The 19,911-nt window shown below is 40.1% G+C and overlaps 1 pseudogene; it reads right to left on the minus strand.

The window, feature by feature from the left end:
• Positions 1-4,631: 4,631 nt before the first annotated feature.
• Positions 4,632-19,911, minus strand: part of LOC119804379 — a 31,846-nt pseudogene continuing 16,566 nt past the window's right edge.

Consider the following 19,911-nt stretch of genomic DNA (forward strand, 5'->3'; position numbering starts at 1 on the left):
GCCCCAGAAACCTCCTTCAGTCCCTTCTTCTCTCCTCCTGTCCTTCTCTATCCAACTTCCTCAGTTTTCTCTATGGCTCACCCCAGTCAGCAAATAGTTGACTCCGTCCTTGACAGAAGGTGCCTTTATTGGCCCAGCAGAGTGTCAGTGTGAGCAATTCTCCCACAACAGTGAGGTCTTACCAAAAAGAAAATGGGTCCTGACACAAAGTCAGAAATTTTCACTCTCCCAAGTGGCCCACGGCTGTTGACTCTGGGTGCTCAACAGGAAATCAACTGAGACAGAGCACAGCAAAGCAGAGAGGACAACTACTAGACAGGTTTCATTACAGGTCCACAGTAAGCTAGCTCTCAGGATCTAGAGTAGAATAACCAGCAGGGAAAGCATCCTCCCCTGAGTTCATAATCTGGAATCCAAAACAGCACTGAAAGTTCCATCCTAACTTCTTCTACAAAAGCACTTCTTTAAGATGCTGGTTTTCTCTTCCAAACCCTTATGCATGTTAAGTTGCAGCTTCACTATGACTTGGCCTACAGAATAATAATGGTTATGATGCTAATCACACAGAAGCAAATATGATTACAGGAGGAGAGAGCTTTTATGGGGGAAAGCGAAAATGTCACACTGCAGTGTCTGAGGGAAAGGTTGTTAAAGCAATCAAAGCCATTAGCAACTGGAAAGCACCCAGGCCTGACTTCCCACCGAGTTTTTGGTCTGTGTTCTCAAGATAACACACAGAGCTAGTGCAAAATGCTCTGCAGGAACACTTAGTGAGCCAGCTATGACATGTGATTTGTGCAGTATCTTGAAAGAACTGCCATTTTTTTCAGCAATACTTTCTTGCTTGAGGAAGAATATTGACCAACAACATGGCCACTACCATCCCCTGAGGAGAATGGCGCCTGGTTTGACATGATGAGAGCAATAATGGCCTGTAAATAGCGAAAAGCCCTTCAAATGGCCATGGAGTTGTAGCAATGTGATTCAACACGTCATATCAGTTATATAGACAACCAGAAGACAGTCTGTATAGATGTTACACAGTTGAAAGAAAAGGTTGTACCTACTGGGTGACAACTACTCCTTTCAGGAAGAAGACAATGAAGTTCAACAGCATGCAGCGTGAAGGATCTTGTAAAAGTTGGTTTCAGATATAGATGGTGATGTCTTTATTAGGAAGGAAATATGATGAGCCATTTCAGAAGTAAGGTGTAAACAAGGTGAATGGCCTTGGTATCTGGCACACAATAAACATAGTTAAAAGTTAAAGTGTAAGTTCAACTTCTAACTTGGTGCCACGGACTTGGAAAATGGAATAACTCTGGCAGTTTGAGGTGAACCCCAATGTATACAGAGACGTGTGGGCTGGAGTTAAAAAAAAGTCAAACTATACAGGTTTAAATTTTCTGCATCTCACAAAATATAGATGGTGAGTTTTAGTAAGGTTATTTTAAAGTCAAGAATCACAGCGTTATTCAAACATGGATAAGAACCTCTTGAGAACTGGGGCAGGTGATGGTCTGCTTCCTCCATATTCTTACTCTCCCATTCTTTGCTAACTGATAGGACTCTGATATTTTATCTGGGAATAGTAGCCACGCAGAATAAGGACTAGTTCTTTTAAAATATTACATTTATGAATGCATGTATTTATTTAGGGGCAGTGTACACCCATCATAGTGAGCATATAGAGGTTAGACTACAACTTGGGGGAGTCAGGTCCTGCTGTAGGAAGTCCTTCAAGGTCCCTCCTTCTACCTTGTGGGTCTAAGGGATTAACAGTTTTACCTCATAAATTGTCGGAATGCTTCCCTTTATGTTTTCCTTGGGTTGATCTGTGTTATTTACCAACTAGTTTACAGAGATTAAGAACACACCTCAAAGCAACAGAAGTCTTTAATTGTATCATTAAAATACGACAGTTTGGTTTAATAATCCAGTGTATTGTTTATGTAGCTGGCGAACTCAGATCTTACTCATTACCCAGCTGCACTGTTCCCTGATAAGGGATTTCCCCTCTGCATGCTGTGAATATCATTGATTAATAAAGGAACTGCTTTGGGCCTATAGCAGAGCTCTAGGGGAACAGAGCTAGGTGGGGAAAACTAAACTGGATGCTGGGAGAAAGAAGGCTGAGTCAGAGAGAAGCCATGGAGCCCCACCTGAACCAGAAGGAACTTTAGCCGGTAAGCCACAGCCACATGGCAATACACAGATTAATAGAAATGGGCTAAAATAATATGTAAGAGCCAATAAGAAGCTAGAGCTAATGGGCCAAGCAGTGATTTAATTAATATAGTTTCTGTGTTGTTATTTCAGTTTCTGGGCAGCTGGGAAACAAACAAGTGGCCTCCTCCAACAAATTGGGATGCCAACGTGGTGGACTAAAATCCACATAAAACCTGAGAAAGCTTGGGAAGGAATCTTAGACACAAAAGAACAGAGTTAAGCATGGCATCTTGGTAGCCAGCATTTTGCTGGCAGCATACTGAAGCTCCTTTAAGAAAGGTTTTCCTGATTCAGAGGTAGCAGGGAAGAAGTGGCAGTTATGAAATGCCCACTTTCTGGGCCGTGTTGCCAGTGCAAACTCTGACTCTTTCTAGAGGTCTGGCTATGGATCATTTGAATGGAGTCTGTGAGCAGACTGCTACAACTTGCTTAATGGCAACACAGAATGGCTGTGTGCCTAAAAGTGGGGCTATGAGCATGGCTCTCAGAAGCAGCAAACAACTCCACCCTGCTGGACTGGGCAGGACAAGCAGGAAGTGCAATATTTCCCCTAGTAATGCGGCCACTTAAGTTCAAAAGAAGGGCTTAGCATATTAAGAAGTGCTCCTGGGCAGTAAAGAATTACAGATATACCATAGGACAGATTCAGACGTTTAGAACCTCTAAATGTATCACAGGGTTGGATAAATGTATATAGACTTGGGAGAGAGAAGAAAAAGAGTACAGAGAGTTATAAAAAGAAATAAATAGTCTTTTAAAAAATAAAACAAAGTCTTTAAAGAGACAGAGTACAGGCAGCCATAGATTAAAGGAGTAAAGATAATAAAATAAACATTAAATTTGCAGAAAAAGTAATAGAGTAAAAGCAAGCCATGTAAAGATGGAAAATTCACAGAGTCTGGATTATGTATATTATTGTGTTATCTTTAAATTTTTTGACTGCAAAGAGACATTTGATTCTGGGGACGGCTAAGCTAATCTAACATATATATTTTAAAGGTATATTGAATCCAAATTTTGAGTCTAAGGATATGTTCCTTTTGAAAAGAGGTTCTTCTTTGTTTCCACAGAGCATGAGAACCTGTGGATTGCTTCTTGACTAATACGGTTTGATGGAACAAAACCCTCTGAAAGGTTGCCTTAACCACCCCTCAAAAAGATTACTTTACCCAATAAACAGCAGGAAGGAGTTTGGAGAAGAACTATGCCCATACTCCCAAATATTGTCTGTAAATGCTTGTTTATATTTAAAGGGAATAGGCTATAGAGCTTTGCATTGGTATGGATCTTGGTTTATTAATACAAATTTAAGGTCCATTTTGTTATACTGTATATATATATATATATATATATATATATATATATATATATATATATTTCTGTTCTTGATTAAGGTATTGTGTTTGTAGAGCTCATTTATAAATATAATGTATAATTAAGAAATATAGGTTAATAGATAATCATCTATGATAGTCAAGCTTGTAGTCCTGTTAGTTAGATTTTCTAGATATAAGATGTATTTCAGATAGAAAGGCATTTTTCAAAATTTTCAGAAACCTTAAGAATATGGCATTTAAAATATTTTAAGAACTTAGGACATTTCATGGCAATGAGACACATCTGCTCTTGGCAACACCAATCTACTTCAAAAGGAAGATGGGCATCAAAGAGGCTCCTTATGGAGTTGGTTAGTCATTTGGGCAAGAATCTGCTCTTGTCTAGACTGCTTGATGAACTGGACATGCAGAACCTACAGAGAAATGACTACTGAACTTGCCTAAAGCTGAGACCATCCTTCAGGGTTCCTGCTACATGAAAGAGTCTGCCAGACATTCTGCAGGACACAGAAGAAAGTGATTGACAAACTTCCAATAGAGGCAAAATAGTCTTTCAAATTTCCTGCTTCAGGGAAAAGTTTTCCAGATACTATGGGTCTGTAGTCTGAAAATGGATGCCCCAATGGTACAGAAGAACTTTGGGTGACTGTCAAGGCAGTGAGAAGTCTCTGTCAACTCTAGAGTTTTGGAAGTTGCTTACAATGAACTTATTGTTTATTTAGATAATATTATATCCTTCTGGAGTCTTTGATAGAGTTGAAGAATTTATAGTTATAGCTTTTCTTAGTTATGATAATTTGTAATTTTACTATGTTAATGTTAAAGTCTTCCTTTTCATTTAAACAGAAAAGGGGAGGTGATGTGGGATTCCCCTTTGTATGCTGTGAATATCATTGGTTAATAACGGAACTGCTTTGGGCCAATAGCAGAGTTCTAGGGGAACAGAGCTAGGTGGGGAAAAGTAAACTGAATGCTGGGAAAAAGGAGGTGAAGTCAGAGAAGCCATACAGTTTCTGAGTGGTTATTTTGGGTCTAAGCAGCTGGGAACAAATGAGCAGCCTCTTCCTATTCAGAAACATAGATACTATCCCAAAATGTTTTGATATCTTTGTTCTTAATTATTGTGGTTTGCTGAACCAAAGTAGGCAGCTAAATTTGAAACAAGTTCAATATCTTTTCCTTCAAAGGATTAACTCATCTTTCCGTACCTGAGATCCTAAACAAGTGGCATCTGTATTCACCCAAACCCTGAGGATGTATTTTTCACCCAAACCCCGAGGATGTATTTTTCACCCAAGAAATTTGGGATTTCAACAAAAGATGCATTCTACTGGGAAAAAATGGCATCGATGGGGAATTGAGTGTAAAAACGCTTCATATTGTAACAGAATCTCTCTATAACATCCTTGACTATGTTCCGTACATAGCTGCAGATAGTACGAATAGAAGCCAGTCCCTTTCTATTTCCCCACTATTTGTCCACTTACAGTTTCTTCTTTTTCTTTCTAAGGAGACTGAGTTCTACATTTTTATGATTGCAGTCTCTCCATAGAGTTCTTCTGGGGCCCTTAATAATAACTTTGTGGTGCTTTTGAGTGATGCTGACATTTTCTGGAGTGTAAACAGTCTTGTTGCTAGGAATAGTCTTTATTCTTGTAGAAAGGGCAAAGCAAGACTATAATTTCTGACTTCACTTTCAGATGAATGCCAACAGTGGTACTAAAGTTTTGGCTTATGCAATGCAAGCAAAAAGTGATGTTACATGTATTAGTCTCTGTCAACTTGGCAGAAGGTAGAGTCATCTGGGAAGAAGGAACACCAATTGAGAAAATGCTTCCATAAGATCAGCCTGCAGGCAAAGCTATGGGGTATTGTTTTAATTGATGATTAATGTCTATTGTGTGTGGTTATACCATTTGATTCATGGTCCTGGATGATTTACGAAAGCAGACTGAGGAAGTCATGGGGAAGAAGTCAGTAATCAGCATTCCGACATGGATTCTAGTTTGGTTCCAGCCATGAGTACCTGACTTGAAATTCCTCCTTGATAGAGTGTAACTCGAGAATTTTATAATGAAGTCCTTTCCTCCCAAGCAGGTTTTTGGTCAGTGCTTCATCACAGTAATAGAAAACAAACTTACAAACCATAAAATGCATGTGTCTTTAAATGGAGGGGGTCCTGTTTTCTCTAGTCTTTTGCCCTGTTTCAATGAAGTTGTGTCGATTTAAGCTATAACTTTGAACTCAATCTGAAAATCATAAATGGAGTGGTAACAAGATAGAAAGAGCCTATGGGGCTGCCATTCAATATGTAACTGCCTAGGTAGAGGTGAACAGCATCTCAACATTGCATTCTTCGTCTTTCCAAGCTCTAGTTAGGCCTTTCTAATGTCTTAACCTGTTCACCCTTTCCTTTAGGATCTTGAAAATGTGCAAAACATTTATATTAATTATTTTTAAATATTTGTCTACTGATTCTGTCATCTGTTACTTATAGAAAAGTTTGGATTTACTGACTTTTCTCATGTGTCGTCAGTATTTTCAGCTTATTTGACTGACAGCTTTCTATTGAATGCTATATATGAATTTTATCTTGATTGTTGCTGGACAGTTTGTATTTCTATAAATATCCGTGGACTTTTTTTTTTCTGGGAAACAGTTAAATTACTTGGAAAAAGAGTATTTCTGTACTTGTTTTATTAGCCAGGTCTAGAACACCCTTGAATCTAAGGATATTTTGACGCCACTGTAGAAACAAGACCTTTTGAGTACTCTATCCCATGATGCTCTGTGAATAAAGACTTTTCCACTCTGGCTTAGCACTGAAGCACTGATGTGTCTGAAGACTGTGACTGCTATTACTGGTCCTTTGGATGGCTCTTTCTTTGCTTTAGATTAGATTCCTTACACACACGTTTCCTAGTACTCAATCAAAGATACGATGGAGACTTACTACAGATCTCATGTTCTTTCACATAGCCCTCTCCTCTTTAAGACTTTGCTGTGCAAATTTTAGCTGCTGTGATGCCCCTGGACTTTGAGCAAGGATTATCTCCTCACCTGTGAAACTCAGCTTTGGTATTCTTTCCCCATATCTTTGCCTGAAAGCCCTCCAGGCACTAAGCTGGAAAAACTTACAGGGATTGCCTTTGTTGTCTCCTGTCTTCCAGGGGCCACTGTTTTTTCTTTGCTTGTGTGTTTTGTTTGTTGTTGCTGTTGCCTCACTTCCAAAGTCTGAAAGCTCTTGTTTTCATTTGGTCTGATTTCCCCTGGTTTCCAGCAGGAGAGTAAATCTGGTTCTTGTTAGGCTACCTTGGCCAGAAGTGAGGAACCATACATCAGAGAGGAATAAACGGCTCTAGTATTTAACCCACTGTTATTTGGGGGTTTCTGTCATTTGCAGCCAAATGGAATCCTAACAAGCACAGGGTTGATCCTTGGTTTGCTTAGGACAGCTCCTAAATTCAACATAAAGAAGCTATCCTTTTCAGAACAACCCCAACTAACACCTGAAGAAGAAAGTCAAAGATCTGGATGAAAATCGAAAGTTCTGTCATTTCCCATGCAAATTCATTCCAGCTGGTATGAGCTGACAAGATCAAGTATATTTCCCACTTAGTGTGATTAGATTCTCACTCATGATTACAGTAGTTGTAATTGGGTAAAAATGTATTCCATAGACTTTGAGCTTCTACTATAGCCTAGGCACGAGGCCCAGTTCTAACAATATAAGCATGTATACACTCTTCCTGCAGGGGTTATTCTCCCCGGATACCGCCTCTCTCTCCCTGTCCCTTCCCAGCTTGCACCCAGAATCCTCCCCCCCTCCCCCTGCCTCATCCTCCCGTCTTTGGGGCCACAAAATCCCACAGCTCAGCCTGTTTGGGCTCTGGGGACCTGGAATTGAGTGCACCCAGGCCGGTGGGAGGTCCCCTCCTTCATTTGACTGCCCGGAGCAAGGTAGGCCTTTGTTTGAGAGCTGCTCGGCCTGCAAGGGGACCTGACAGTCTGCAGGAGGATCCATCATTCTTTGGGGTGAGTGAGGAGTGAGTGCCCGAACCCGGCAGCTGCCCAGAGAGGGACCACCGACTCTCCACAACTCCCCCTGCCACCAGCACACTTCCTGCTCTTCCTGCAGGGGTTATTCTCCCCGGATACCGCCTCTCTCTCCCTGTCCCTTCCCAGCTTGCACCCAGAATCCTCCCCCCCTCCCCCTGCCTCATCCTCCCGTCTTTGGGGCCACAAAATCCCACAGCTCAGCCTGTTTGGGCTCTGGGGACCTGGAATTGAGTGCACCTAGGCCGGTGGGAGGTCCCCTCCTTCATTTGACTGCCCAGGGCAAGGTAGGCCTTTGTCTGAGAACTGCTTGGCCTGCAAGGGGACCTGACAGTCTGCCAGAGGATCCATCATTCTTTGGGGTGTCCTGCTCCAGTTCTAAGGCCATCCACCCAAAGGGGTCAGACTCTGGCCTCCAGGCAGGTCTGAGGATTCCTGTGGAGGGGTGCGGGCTCCTTCAGATTGTGCTGCCAGGTTCGCTGTGTGGTATTCCATCCCGCCCTGCCCCCACCTTGGCCCTTTTGTCTGGGCTGCGACCCTGGGCTGCCTGGAATCCCTGATCCTGTGCCCTGACATTCCATCTGAACTGGACACCAAACACCTCCGCGCTCCTTTTGAAGGAAGAGATGGGCAGGCGCCAATGCAGGAGCTCCTCCAACAACATGAGAGGCAACATGACATCACCACAAGCCAGACATCCCGAAACAACAAGAATTGAACACCCTACCCCAGAAGATATAGAAGAAACCGACATTAAACAGTACTTTATGAAAATAATAGAGGACCTTAAACAGGAGGTAAAAAACTGCCATAAAGAAATGGAGATGACAAACAAAAAGGTAGACGAAATAAATAAATCTCTCAAAGATACCCAAGAAAAACAAGAAAAACAAGAAAAAGCAATCAAACAGGTAAGGGAAACAGTACAAGACCTGATAAATGAAATGGAGGTATTGAAGAAAACACAATCTGAGGGACGACTGGAAATGGAAACTCTGAGTAAACGAACAGAAACTTCAGAGACAAGTATTTCCAACCGAATACAAGAGATGGAAGAAAGAATCTCGGACTCTGAAGATACTATAGAGGAAATAAACTCACAGATTAAAGAACTAAACAAATCTAACAAATTCTTAACACAAAACATTCAGGAAATCTGGGACACCATGAAAAGACCAAACCTAAGAATAATTGGGGTAGAAGAAGGAGAAGAATTACAACTCATAGGCCCAGAAAACATATTCAACAAAATTATAGAAGAAAACTTCCCCAACCTAAAGAAGGATGTTCCTATGAAGGTACAAGAAGCCTACAGAACACCAAATAGACTGGATCAAAAGAAAGCATCCCCACGCCATATAATAATCAAAACACAAAACATACAGAATAAAGAACAGATATTAAGAGCTGCAAAGGAAAAAGGTCAAGTAACATATAAAGGGAAACCTATCAGAATTACACCTGATTTCTCAATGGAAACCATGAAAGCCAGAAGAGCTTGGATAGATGTGCTACAGACACTTAGGGAACATGGATGCAAGCCTAGACTATTATACCCAGCAAAGCTTGCATTCACCATTGATGGAGAAAACAAGATATTCCAGGACAAAAACAGATTTAAACAATACGCAGCCACAAATCCAGCCTTGCAGAAAGTAATAGAAGGAAAATCACAAACCAAGGAGTCCAACAACGCCGACAATAACTCAGGCATCTAGCGACCCTTCACCAGCACAACTAGAAGAAGGGAAACACACAAACTCTACTACTAAAAATGACTGAAGTTAACAAGCACTGGTCATTAATATCACTTAATATCAATGGACTCAATTCACCTATAAAAAGGCACAGGCTAACAGACTGGATACGAAAACAGAATCCAACATTTTGCTGTTTACAAGAAACACACCTCAACCACAAAGACAGACATCTACTCAGAGTAAAGGGTTGGGAAAAGGTTTATCAAGCAAATGGCCCTAAGAAACAAGCGGGTGTGGCCATACTAATTTCCAACAAAGTTGACTTCAAACTAAAATCAATCAGAAGAGATGGAAAGGGACACTTTATACTCATTACAGGAAAAATCTATCAGAATGAAGTCTCAATCCTGAATATCTATGCCCCTAATATAAAAGCTCCCACTTATGTAAAAGAAACACTTCTAGAACTCAAGGCAGCCATCAAACCACACACACTAATAGTTGGAGACTTCAACACTCCTCTCTCACCAATGGACAGGTCAATCAGACAGAAACCTAACAGAGAATTGAAAGACTTAATGGAGGTAATGAACCAAATGGACTTAACAGACATCTATAGAACATTCCACCCAAATAGGAAAGAATATACCTTCTTCTCTGCAGCTCATGGAACCTTTTCGAAAATTGACCATATACTTGGTAACAAAGCAAACTTCCACAGTTACAAAAAAATATTAGTAACCACCTGTGTCTTATCGGATCACCATGGATTAAAATTAGAATTCAACAACAATGCTACCCCCAGAAAGCCCACAAACTCATGGAAACTGAACAGTCAACTACTGACCCACACCTGGGTCAAGGAAGAAATAAAGAAAGAAATTAAAGTCTTTCTTGAATTTAATGAAAACAAAGACACAACATACTCAAACCTATGGGACACAATGAAAGCAGTGCTAAGAGGAAAGTTCATAGCACTAGGTGCCCACTTAAAGAAAACGGAGAAAGCGCTCATTGGTGACTTAACAGCACACCTGAAAGCTCTGGAAAGAAAAGAAGCAGACTCACCTAGGAGAAGTAGAAGACTGGAAATAATCAAATTGAGGGCAGAAATCAACAAAATAGAAACACAGAAAACAATCCAAAGAATCAATGAAACAAGAAGCTGGTTCTTGGAGAAAATCAACAAGATTGACAAACCCTTAGCCAAACTAATCAAACGGCAGAGGGAGAACACGCAAATTAACAAGATCAGAAATGAAAAGGGGGACATAACCACAGACACAGAGGAAATTCAGAAAATCATTAGATCTTACTACAAAAGCCTGTATGCCACAAAATTGGAAAATGTAAAAGAAATGGACAGTTTTTTAGATAAATACCATATACCAAAGTTAAACCAGGACCAGGTAAATGCTCTAAATCGTCCTGTTAGTCGCGAAGAATTAGAAACTGTTATCAGAAACCTCCCTACCAAAAAGAGCCCAGGACCAGATGGTTTCAATGCGGAATTCTACCAGAACTTCCAAGAAGACCTAATACCTATACTCCTTAAGGTATTTCATAATATAGAAACACAAGAGTCACTGCCAAATTCCTTCTATGAAACTACAGTTACCCTGATACCTAAACCACACAAAGACTCAACCAAGAAAGAGAATTACAGGCCAATCTCACTCATGAACATTGACGCAAAAATCCTCAATAAAATACTGGCAAACCGAATCCAAGAACACATTAGAAAAATTATCCATTACGATCAAGTAGGCTTCATCCCAGAGATGCAGGGCTGGTTCAACATACGAAAATCTATTAATGTAATCCATCATATAAACAAACTGAAGGAAAAAAACCATATGGTCATCTCATTAGATGCTGAAAAAGCATTTGACAAAATTCAGCACCCTTTTATGATAAAGGTCTTGGAGAGCTTAGGGATACAAGGGTCATTCCTAAATATAATAAAAGCTATTTACAGCAAGCCGACAGCTAACATCAAATTAAACGGAGAGAAACTCAAGGCTATCCCACTAAATTCAGGAACACGACAAGGCTGTCCACTCTCTCCTTATCTCTTCAATATAGTGCTTGAAGTTCTAGCAATAGCAATAAGACAACATAAGGGAATCAAGGGGATTCAATTTGGAAAGGAAGAAGTTAAACTTTCATTATTTGCAGATGATATGATAGTATACATAAGCGACCCCAAAAACTCCACCAAAGAACTCCTACAGCTGATAAACTCCTTCAGTAACGTGGCAGGATACAAGATCAACTCCAAAAAATCAGTCGCCCTCCTATACACAAAGGATAAGGAAGCAGAGAGGGAAATCAGAGAAGTATCACCTTTCACAATAGCCACAAATAGCATAAGATATCTGGGAGTATCTCTAACCAAGGAAGTGAAGGATTTATTTGACAAGAACTTTAAGTCTTTGAAGAAAGAAATTGAAGAGGATACCAGAAAATGGAAGGATCTCCCCTGCTCGTGGATTGGGAGGATCAACATAGTAAAAATGGCAATTCTACCAAAAGCAATCTATAGATTCAATGCAATCCCAATCAAGGTCCCATTAAAATTCTTCACAGAGATTGAGAGGACAATAATCAACTTTATATGGAAAAACAAGAAACCCAGGATAGCCAAAAAAATCTTATACAATAAAGGTACTTCTGGAGGCATTACCATCCCTGACTTCAAACTCTATTACAAAGCTACAGTATTGAAAACGGCTTGGTATTGGCATAAAAACAGAGAAGTTGACCAATGGAATCATATAGAAGACCCGGATCTTAAACCACAAACCTATGAACACCTGATTTTTGATAAAGGAGCCAAAAGTACACAATGGAAGAAAGAGGGCATCTTCAACAAATGGTGCTGGCATAACTGGATGTCAACCTGTAGAAGAATGAAAGTAGATCCATATCTATCACCATGCACAAAACTCAAGTCCAAATGGATTAAAGACCTCAATATTAATTTGAACACACTGAGCTTGATAGAGGAGAAAGTGGGAAGTACTCTACAACAAATGGGCACAGGGAACCGTTTCCTATGCATAACCCCAGCTGCACAGACTTTAAGGGCAACATTGAATAAATGGGACCTCCTGAAGTTGAGCAGCTTCTGTAAAGCAAAGGACATTGTCACTAAGACACAAAGGCAGCCTACTGACTGGGAAAAGATCTTCACCAACCCTGCAACTGACAAAGGTCTGATCTCTAAAATATATAAGGAACTCAAGAGACTAGACGGTAAAATGCCAATTAACCCAATTAAAAAATGGGGCGCTGAACTGAACAGAGAATTCTCAACAGAAGAAGTTCGAATGGCCAAAAGACACTTAAGGTCATGCTCAACCTCCCTAGCTATCAGGGAAATGCAAATCAAAACAACTTTGAGATATCATCTTACACCTGTCAGATTGGCTAAAATCCAAAACACCAATAATAACCTTTGCTGGAGAGGTTGTGGGGTAAGGGGCACACTCATCCATTGCTGGTGGGAATGCAAACTTGTGCAACCACTTTGGAAAGCAGTGTGGTGGTTTCTCAGGAAATTCGGGATCAACCTACCCCAGGACCCAGCAATTCCACTATTGGGAATCTACCCAAGAGATGCCCAATCATACAACAAAAGCATATGCTCATCTATGTTCATAGCAGCATTACTTGTAATAGCCAGATCCTGGAGACAGCCTAGATGCCCTTCAGTGGAAGAATGGATGAAGAAACTGTGGAATATATACATGCTAGAATACTACTCAGCGGTAAAAAACAATGACATCTTGAATTTTGCAGGCAAATGGATGGAAATAGAAAACACTATTCTGAGTGAGGTAACCCAGACCCATAAAGATGAACATGGGATGTACTCACTCATATTCGGTTTCTAGCCATAATTAAAGGACATCGAGCCTATAAGTTTGGGATCCTTGAGAAGATAATAAGAAAGTGAACTCCCAAAAAAGATATAGTAATCCTCCTGGATATTGGAAGTAGACACGATCGCCAGGCAAAATTGGGAACTTGAGGGTTGGGCAAGACTGGGCCAAGGGAAGATGGGGAGAGAAAAGTGTGAAGGGGAGAGCGGGGGGAGCTCGGAGGAATGGGGTGCTTGGGATATAGGAAGGGTGGATATGAGAGCAGGGAAGCATATATCTTAATTTAAGGAGCTACCTGAGGGTTGTCAAGAGACTTGACCCTAGAGGGGTTCCCAGGTTTCCAGGGAGACGCCCCCAGTTAGTTCCTTGGGCAGCTGAGGAGAGGGAGCCTGAAAAGGCCAGTTCCTATAGCCATACTGATGAATTTCTTGCATATCACCATAGAACCTCCACCTGACGATAGATGAAGAAAATGACAGAGCCCCACCTTGGAGCACCGGACTGAGCTCCCAAGGTCCTGATGAGGAGCAGAAGGAGAGAGAACATGAGAAAGAAAGTCAGGACCGTGTGGGAACCTCCAGCTGGCGACAGATGGGGAAGGTGACTGAGCCCCACATTGGAGCACTGGACTGAGCTCCCAAGGTCCCGATGAGGAGCAGAAGGAGCGAGAACATGAGGGAGAAAGTCAGGAACGAGAGGGGTGCGTTCACTCATGGAAACGGTGGGACAGAACTAATGGGAGATCACCAACTCCAGTTGGAATGGGACTGATGGATCATGCGACCAAACCCGTCTCTCTGAGTGTGGCCAACAGCGTGGGCTGACTGAGAAGCAAAGGACAATGGCTCTGGGCTCTGATTGTTCTTCATGGACGGGCTCTGTGGGAGCCTTCTCAGCTTGGTCGATCACCTTCCTGGACCTGGGGGGAGTTGGGAGGACCTTGGTCTTAGCATAGAGTGGGGAACCCTGATGGCTCCTTGGCCTTGAGAGGGAGGGAGGGGAGGTATGGGTGGAGGGGAGGGGAGGGAAGGGGGAGAAGGAGGGGAGGGAGGGGGGAGGAGGAGGGAAGGAGATGGAAATTTTTAAATACAAAAAAAATAAACCATGAGAAAAAAAAAAGAAAGAAAGAAACGTAAAAAAAAAAAATAAGCATGTATACTGATCAAACCGTATGTGTAAGGGAACTAACTTAGACCAAGGCAAGAATCATCCAAAAAGACTGAAACATAGTCATCCATAAGCATTTCACAATTTGGATAAGGGACCGCTTATAGATAAGGTCCCTTGTCATGTGAATAGCTCATGAATTTGGCTAAGAAGCTTAGTGCCAGCTTATTTTATTAAAATAAATCTCTTCTCTTTTTTCCCTTTTAATTAGGGATAATGCCTTTTCAAATCAAGGTTCTGCAGTGAACCAAGTAATTTATACTTTCAGCCTAAAGAGGCTGCTCCTGAACAGGCTATATTCACACAAATTCAGAGCTTTACTGATAACATTGCAATAGAGAAATATGTTGGACACGATCCTAATGAATGATTAACATCACCACTAGTGGAGAAAAGGGCATTCTATTCCTCCTCATGAGAGCATGACATTGTGGTGAAAAAGATGTTTAATCACAATCCATTTATGATGAAAAAATTGTACAAATCCAGTTGAGACACATCTGCAAAATATTGACCTGAACTCTTAAAAAAGTCTCAATGTCATAAAAGACAAAAGAAAAAGTAGAATCTGAGAACTTCTAGAGCAGGGGTTCTCAACCTCCCTAATGCTGTGATCCTTTACTTCATACAGTGCTGACCCCTCACCATAAAATTAATTTTGTTGCTACTTCATAACTGTAATTTGTAATTTTGATACTGGTACAAATTGTAATCCAAATATCTGTCTTTTCTGATGATCGTAGGTGACCCCTGTGTAAGTGTAGTTTGACACCCCAAAGGAGTTTGTGACCCACATGTTGAGAAATGCTGTTCTAGCTTCTGAACAGAAATCTAAGAAACTGACAAACTAAATGCAACGCCCAGTATTTCATTGGATTAAGCCATGAAACAAAAACAAAACACAGCTAATAGAGTATCACTGGGAGGAGTGGGTGAAATTGAAATTGGAATGCAGATTTTTGACCTATATATTGTGTAAATGTTGTATTTCCTGAGTATAGTGGTGATTTAATGTGTGTGGGGTGTGTGTGTGTGTGTGTGAGAGAGAGAGAGAGAGAGAGAGAGAGAGAGAGAGAGAGAGAGAGAAACACAGAGAGATATATGAATCAGTGCAATACTGCAACTACTCTACGTATCAGTTTTGCAGGCTTCAATCATAGTAGCCACCAGAAGAAGCTCCTTAATTCCTCTGGGCTTTTCCTTAACTTGTTCCATATCCTAACTCACTACCCTAAACTTACTTCTCTTACTCTTATGCCTGATACTAAAAATAAGCTCTGTGCCTGATGTCCACACTTTAGCTCTATTGGATAACAGTTTCCTCCATGATTGAAACATTCCTTTCTGCAGGGAAACTCTTTAAGACAAAATGTAAATAAATCAAAATAAACTTCAGGAAGTCCTTGGAACTGAGCAGATTCTTTAGGACCCTCCTTCCCAAGAGTGAACAATAAACACTGTTGACAGCCTCTCTCACACAAGCCAAGCTGCAAGGAAGGTTCTGAGACCAAACTAGTTCCCTGGAATAAGAAAAAACAAGCTGAGTGGCCTGGAAGATGTTCAAAATGATTGATGCACTGGGAAAGGACTTTCTCCAACCTGTTGGGTTACTTGCAGGCTGTGCAGTGTGCTCTAGGGTCCCAGACTTTTGTGAGCTGTCATCCATGCTGGGGCAGGATCATGTGATGCAGTTGTCTTTGAGTCATTGTTTACTCCTATAAGTGACTCCCTCTGTCTTAGTAGAAGTTAGGACTTCTACTGTTGTGAAGAGACACAATGACCACAGCGACTTCTATAAATGAAAACATTTAATTGGGGATGGCTTACAGTTTCAGAGGTTTAGTCCATTGTCATCACAGTAAGTAACATGGCAGCATGCATAATCCCCTCTTATGATGAAAGCCACTGGTAATTTTGGGACTTATGTATTAATTTTTAAAAAATTATTAATTATCTACCATGATTATTAATATAAAAATGTTGTGTTGGCTAGTTTTACGTTAACTTGACATAAGCTAGAGCAATTTAAGAAGACTCTCAATTGAGAAAATACCTTATAAGATTTGTTTATAGGCAAATATATGGTGCATTTTCTTGATTAATGGTTGATGTGAGAGAGTCCAGGCCAATGTGAGCAGTGCCACCCTTGGGCTGGTGGTTCTGGGTTCTATAAGAAGGCAGGCTGAGAAAGTCATGAGGAAAAAGCTAGTAAGCAGCAACCCTCCATGACCTCTGCTTCAGTTCCTGTGTCCAAGTTCTTGTCTTGGGTTCCTGTCCTGCTTCCTTCAGTGGTAGAGTATGATCTGAAAGTTTCAAGCTGAAAAAACATTTTTCTCCCCAAGTTGCTTTTGGCCATGGTGTTGTATCAGAGTGAAAGAAACCCTAAGACAGCTGTCCAAACACTTGATTCTCATAATTCCAAATTAATATTCTATAATAAACATTTTTTCTAGGTCAATAACATCCTCAAAGGGGAAAAACCTTTATTTTTAAATTTATTTTATGTTGGCATACAAAGTAATGTGTGCCACCGTCATTACCTTAATAGATATGTGTCATTATGCTTGGTTCCCTTTCCCTACTGCCTACCTGTGCCTCCCTTCAGCTCTTCTCTGCCCCAGTTAGTCCCTCCTTCTATTTTCTTATTGCATGTATTCCATTGCTCTCTCTCGGTCTCTGTCTCCGTCTCTCAATTTTCTATGTTCCTTAAGATGTCTTCCCCTTCTAATGATTCTCTTTCCAGTTTTGTGACTTATAGATACATATAAATATACTACACACAGGTACATAGATATAGTTACACACACATAACACACACACATATACACACATACATCTATTACACACATGTGAAGAAGGACACTTAAAAGAAATCCCACAGTAGCTCAGAATTGAGAGTAATAGAGGGTTATTTATTTAGGGGTAGACTTACAAGTCACAATCCTCTGCTGAAACAAGAATAGCAACCCAATCCCACAGCTAGAAAAGAGGCTGGATGCACACTTTACATCAGCATAAACAGTATAAGAGGCCACGCCCAAGTGGGTAGGTAACTTAAAGGCTACTGGCAGTAAAAATTCCCACAGCACCTTCCCCTTTTGTTTAAATAAAAGATTTCTAAGCCTAATACAAAATTATATAAATAAGAACAAATATATCAAGCAAGAAGCATGTGATAAATGTTTCAATAATTATCCTATCCTAATGAGTTTAAGTTTAAGTCTTGTCTAATAAATAACTTGTCCAAGTCATGAGAAGAAAGTACCTACAACTATCAAGTCTTCAACCCCATCAAAGATCTGAGAAGGGAAATAATATTACTTGAGTAAACAGGAAGTACAATCAAGCAACTTCCAAAAATGTATAACAAATGACAGACAACTGGCTACCTGGGTAATCACCCAAAGTCTCATTTGCAACGTTGGAGCAACCAACTTTGGCTAAGGCCTAGTATAACTGACAGACCATTTTCAGAGGCAGAAAAAATTTCAAAACTGTCTAACTCTGTCTTGGCAAGATTTGACAGTCTTTTTCCTTGTGTCCTGCTTATCCATTTCCAGATACTGTGTACCTTATCAGTAGCAAAGGCCAATCATGCCAAAAAAAGAAAACAAACTTCGAGTGGAGTGTCTTTGGTGTTCAACATTCTCTCTGGAATACATGGGCGCTGCCAGGAGCATTGGCACAAATAGTATAAGAGGACATGCCCAAGTGGGCAGCTAATTTAAAGGCTACTGGCAATAGGAATTCCTATAGCACACATGAGTGGAGATATACAGTAATTCCTTCTTAGTGGCATAGTTCACTTAATGAAATGTTTTCTAGCTGCATCCATTTTCCTGAAAATGGCATAATTTCATTTTTCTTTATGGCTGTATAAAATTTCATTGTGTATATGTACCATATTTTCTCTATCCATTCACATTAGTGTATATCAAGGATAGTTCTATTTCTTGATTATTGTGAAAAGTGTAGCAATAAACAAGGATGTCCATGTGGTATGTGGCCTTAAAGTTCTCCAAATATGTAGGCATGCGTTGTATGACTATTTATATTTTATTTATGTTTTCATTTTTTTGAAAAGCAATCTCCATACTTATTTATATAGTAGCTGTAGAAGTTTATACACCCACATGCAGGAAATAAGGATTCAGCATCAGTATTTGTTAAGATTTGTTTTCTTGGTGGAAGTTATTGTGATGTTAGATAGATTCTTGAAGAAGTTTCAATTTGCATTTACCCAATGAATAAAGATGGCATTTATTTGTAACCCTTTTGAAAAATGTGTATTTAGTTCTTTAGTTCAATTATTGATTGGATTTATTTCCTTGTATGCTTAACTTTTGCAGTTCTTTATATATACTGGATACTAATCCATAGTCCAATGTATATTTGTCAAAGAATTTTTCCATTCTATAGGTTTTCTCTTCACTCTAGCCATTGTTTCCTTTGCTATATACAAGATTCTTAAATCCATATAATCCTGTCAATTCTTGAGATTATTTCTTGTACTATTGAAGTCCTTTTTGGGAAATCCTTGCCCCCTCTGTTGTATATGTGTGGTGCATGGCTAGAGTGTATACATGTGTGCATATATCTGTAGAGGTATGAAGAAAGTATTGGATTCCCTGGAGCTGGAGTAAGATGCAGTAGTGAGGAGCTCAATTTAAGTGCTGAGAACTAAGATCTTCAAAGTCACAGTCACTCTTTTTTTAATTGATTTTTATTGAGCTCTACATTTTCCTTTGCCCCCTGCCATTCTCCTCTTAGAATCCAACCCTGAATTTTGTAAAACAAATTGTAAATGAAATGTTTACTCAGTATGTATTGCCTTGTCTATTGTGGGGAGCATCTTAGATACATATTATAAACACAATACATCAGAGGTCTCTTTAATAATCATTAGTAGAGTACTTCTATGCCCACCATGAGGCACATGACTAAATTGTTCATAATTATTATAGTTCCAACATAATTGTTGTACCTTTGATAACATGATACGTTACTGATTCTATTTATAATTCATTCATTACAGTATCCTTGATCAGAAACACAGTCGCCATTGTAGCTCAAGTCTCAAGAAATCTATCTTGGTTGAATGTTAATTTAGTATTGTATCTACTGTAAAAATGGGCATAGTTTATACTACCATTATTTCCTTCTCTCATTGACCACTAGAGAGTAGAAAGCATTCTGAGGTACCTCAGCTTTCTCTGTCCTCCAAAGGGACCCAGACAGTTTCCAACAGAGGCTGCCACTTAATACTGTCTTCCTCAGTTACCTATTTCTTTCTGGTCCTTTTGCTGTAGAAAGCAAACTCCATCCTTGTAAAGTGTGACATCATCTCTTAAAGAAATTGCTGTCGCTTTTTCAGCATGAGTTCTCAGTGGAAGAAAAAGCCACCTCCTCCAGCTTGTTGCATCATCTCTCGTAGATAAAGGTATAGTGATAGAAACCATTACATTGCTTGTGACCACTGAAACTTTAGACTATGGGAAGTTATCAAGACAAAAATTTCAAGATGCATGTATAGGG

Source organism: Arvicola amphibius, chromosome X (assembly GCF_903992535.2).
Source record: "Arvicola amphibius chromosome X, mArvAmp1.2, whole genome shotgun sequence".
Taxonomy (NCBI): Eukaryota; Metazoa; Chordata; class Mammalia; order Rodentia; family Cricetidae; genus Arvicola; species Arvicola amphibius.